This window comes from Panthera uncia, chromosome D1, assembly GCF_023721935.1.
Source record: "Panthera uncia isolate 11264 chromosome D1, Puncia_PCG_1.0, whole genome shotgun sequence".
Classification (NCBI taxonomy): Eukaryota; Metazoa; Chordata; class Mammalia; order Carnivora; family Felidae; genus Panthera; species Panthera uncia.
In genome coordinates, this window is record NC_064808.1 from 16,848,636 (window position 1) to 16,852,812 (window position 4,177).

The 4,177-nt window shown below is 55.2% G+C and overlaps 1 long non-coding RNA gene across 1 annotated transcript; it reads right to left on the reverse strand.

Annotated features, from left to right (window-relative positions):
* Nucleotides 1-1,995: 1,995 nt before the first annotated feature.
* Nucleotides 1,996-2,995, reverse strand: LOC125916465 (uncharacterized). Its single transcript, XR_007455923.1, has 2 exons — nucleotides 2,536-2,995; nucleotides 1,996-2,191 (listed from the first exon to the last, which is right to left on the reverse strand). It is a non-coding gene; the product is annotated as an uncharacterized LOC125916465 (long non-coding RNA).
* Between the last annotated feature and the right edge of the window lie 1,182 nt (nucleotides 2,996-4,177).

Sequence of the window (4,177 nt, forward strand, 5' to 3'; positions counted from 1 at the left end):
TCCCCCCAACTGAGCAGAGACTGGTTGTCACTTCTAATATGACTTTGCAGGAAGAACAGGTGAACACCCAATTGTATTTATGCTGGCTGTCTGGCCTAATAGTTCTCTCTTAAAGCCAGATTTCCCCTTCCAAGAGACTCCAAGGAAACAGCAAAAACATTTTTGCACCTCTGATTCTCTACTTAGGATAGCCACACAGACACATAAGTGTCCATCTGGGCACACGGGGATTCTTCTGGACAATCTCTGCTGACTCAGGGCCAACTGTGGTCCCTAGGCATCGAGCTGGGGGAAGGGCACTCCATATCTCCTTTTTCCTACCCTGTTCAGGCACTGCGCTGGGAGCTTCGCATTGTTAACTTACTCATTCCGAGCAATGGCGGTGGACACAGAGTCCGGAAAGGTCAAGTTTCTTGTCTAAGGTCACAGAGTTAGAAAAAACAGCTTCAGTTATTTAATGGATTCTCTGCTGGGCTGAAAGCCAATCCACATTATATATGTGATATCACTGGACCCTTCCAAAGCACAGCAAAAGTTTAGGTGCTAGTAACTAATTAATACTGTTCCCCTTTTAGAGATGAAGAAACAGATACACAGAGAAGGGAAGTGATTTGTCCACTGGGACGCTTCTAGCTTTCCGAGGGCTTTGCCCCAGGGACGACAGTAAATTTAAGGATTTGCAAGGGCTCAGGTTCAATGTAGGCAAGAAGCAGGTGCCTGTGGGCGTGGCCCAGAGCCCAACTCCATCAGTGTCCCGGCCGGGCCACGGTCCCATCTCTTGGACTCAGCAGGAGAAGGAGCTGGGCATGCTAGGGTTCTGCTAGGCCTCTGCCACTGCCCCTCCCCCGTCCTCCTCCAGCAGCCCCTGAGTTCTCCTGCCCTGACCCAGGAGAACCTCAGCCGAGTTCCTGGGTCACCCCCTCGGACTCGGGGCAGCCCTTCCTCCTGTTGCCCAGTCCCCAGGGACCCTACTTTTTCTAGACCCCTCTGTACTGTCCGCTCCAGCAGTGGACTGGCAGGACCCCCAGGCTTTAATCCTGTGTGACTCCAAATACGTTAACTCACCTTTCTGAGCCTGTCTACCTCCTAAGATGCAACTATGCACCTGCTACTACTCCCCCCACCCCCAAAGGCGACGTAAAGCTTTTCTTACCCCACACCTCCTTTGCTGTTTCTCATTTTTCATTTTCAGGGAGCGCTATTTATACAGTTCTTAGTCTGTGCCAGGCACGGTTGTAAGCACTTCTATTGCTAATTTAATCGTCATAACTATCCTGTGAGGGAGGCACCCTCATCCTCTTATTTTACAGAGGGGCGCTCGGGGGGCACAGAAAGGGTTACAGAATTCGCCCAAGGTCACACGGCCTTTTTAAACAAAGGGAAATATAATTGACATATAACAGTATCTTGCACACAGCTTTTAAGAGGCAGAGGCAGGAATCCGTCCCAGGCAGGCTGGCCCCAGGGTTCACGCTCTTAACTTCCTCTTCTATGCTGACATAGGGTGTATAAAGCATTTTAGTATGAAACTCAACCGAAAGGAAACGCTTTTAATAAGCAATAACGGTCATTACCACGTGGCCTCAAACGGGCCTCTGTGTTTTTTGTCCCTGCAGTGGACTGGTGATACCCCCCCTGGCAGCATTCGGCAGAATAATGGGGGCGAAGTGCCCATCACAGATCCTAACACAGAGCTAGCCATGGGCTCTCAGTGGTCCTCCTCTCTGGAAGGTGCAGGTGGAGAGGGGTCGGGAGTGACTTGAGTCAGACACATCCGCTGAGCCAGCAAGAGAAGGTGTAGAAATACCACCAGCGTTGGGGGGATGGGGGAGGGGCCCCGGTGAGGCAGCAGGTGGCTTAGCAGGTGCCCAAAAGCACAGGGGTCTCTGGGGGTCCAGGTGGGGAGGATCAGAAAGAAGGATGTGAACACTCATGGGCCAGCTAATCTTGCCAACGGCCCTGAGAAAACAAGAGTCTCAGACAAGGGCAGAGGTTGAGAAAAGAGTGAGTCCATTACAGGCCTGGGTGGTTTGGGCTTGGGTATCAGGAGGCAACGGGCTGTGACCCCAGGATGGTTTTGTGGTTCCCCATCAGATTGCCCTTCAGCGGGATGAAGGCGTCAGCTACAGAGTCAAGGTCCAGGTAAGGAGTAACTGTTTCCTACAAAGGTGCAGCGAGCTGGGGCCCTGGGCTGAGGAAGGAGGAGGGGCCTTGTTAGGAAAGGGACAGCAGGTGGAGTGAACCAGCAGCGGGGCGGGGGGCTCTGTCCTGGGAGGGGGCAGGGCCCAGCTGGGTATGGGGGGGGGGGGACAGATCCCCTCCCAGAAGACTCTCCCCACGTACAGGTCTCAGAGTCACCTGCCCTGGAACCCGTGGCTAGAGGGTGACAGGACCCGTCTCCGGGGAGGCTGTCGGCTCTTTTCAGAGGCAGGAAAGCCACTTCCTGGGGGCCCAACTGTGCCCTTTGAAACACCAGGCCAGACCCAGCAGCCTCTGTCCTCACTTTAAACCAGAGGAGGGCCGCAGTGGACTCACCAGGAGGAGCCATGACCCTGAGAGGGCAGATTCGTTTTTCTGGAAAGCCTCTTCCCAGCTGTTCCATTTCCCCCGGTGGCAGCGACAGCCCAGCCCGAGTCCAGCGGCCCCCCGAGTGAGGTCAGCACAGTGATGAGGTCTGACCTCAGTCAGTGTTGCCATGGGGACGCTTCGGGTGCCACTGCCACCTGCTGAGCAACACCTTTCTTCCAGAAGGAGTGGGAGGGGACAGTGACTGATGCGGACCATGTGTCACCCTGCTCTCGGCTGCCAGGGTTGTTTCTCCCCAGACACGTATTGCCACGCGCGGGGCGGGCCAGGGGACATTCGCGGGGCCTGCTGGCTGCGCTGTGTGCGTCTGCGTGTTTGGGGCGCGGGGAGAGGCACTTGGGAGAGCCCCCAGGGTGCCTCATTTTCCTCTCTCCCTGCGCCAGGCTGGGATGCTGATCACTGTGCTCCTGGTGGACCCAGACTGACATTTACAGCAACCTGTTGTATATGTCTCCATAGCAACCAGCTGTGACATCACAAGGCACCTACAGACCCTTTCCCCGGGACAGAGGAAGCGTGACTACTCATTTAGGGGCAGAAAACGCTCCTGAGGCCCCTCACGTGGTAGGGGAAGTGGGCGTAGAAGGGCGAAGCGGGAGAGGGTCTCTCCCCAGAAATACCAGGTTTTTCTGTGAGCTGCCGACCGAGCCTTCTCTGGAGGTGTGAGTGGAGCCTGAATGAAGTCTCCCTCCCCCACTTGTTCCCCTCTCTCATCCCTTCAAAATTACATCTCAGCGTCTTCAACCGTAAAATGGGGATAATAGAAGTCACTCTTCATTGAGGGATTATTATGTGCCAGGCGCTGTGGGCTTTCTCATTTGCCTCGTGACAACCCGGTAAAGCGTGTTTTCCTTTTAGAACTCTCCCTTTTGTAAGTGGAGGAAAATGACACACAGAGAAAGGATTTGAACCCAGTCTGGCTCGAGAGCGTACCCACAGCCTCCCTGGCGCTCAGCGGCACCTCTGTTTCCAGCCGTGCTGGGCCAAACAGTTCCACGCGGGCTTCAACTCACTTTGCGCTGCCGGCGTCTTGCCTCATGCGAGCACAAGGCCTTTTTCTTTTTCTGCCCTGGGGCTTGTGCAGTGCCCAACACGGACTGCCGGCAGGAGCATGCTCAGCATGGGGACATGCTGGGGGCAGTTAGCTTCCACTGGGCCAACAACCTCTCACCCGTGGGGCGTGGGAGCCGGTGGAGGGATGCTTCCGTCAATCTGTCATCTGGCTGACAAGCCCAAGGATCCTTCTGTACACCGTTCAGAGGGGCCTGGAGGCACTGAGTCCCAGTCACCCGCGGCACTGACCTAAAGATGCTCTGTGATGTTGGCTTTTTTCAGTTGTGTCGGTCCCCTGTTTCTGCTCCCTGGGATCACCTCTAAAATAAATTGCCTGCACACACGTCCTTGCGTCAGGTTCCCCTGATGAGGGAACTCCAGGCCAAGGCCGTTGGCGACAGAGTCGTGCTAAGAGCAACACCACAGAGTGGCATTCTGGAACTGGAAGCCATGGTGAGGGGCAGTGAGGACCCTGTTGTAGTGGGACGGGAGACGGTGACAAGCTTTAGCATAAGAACGACATGGGGACAGCGGTAAT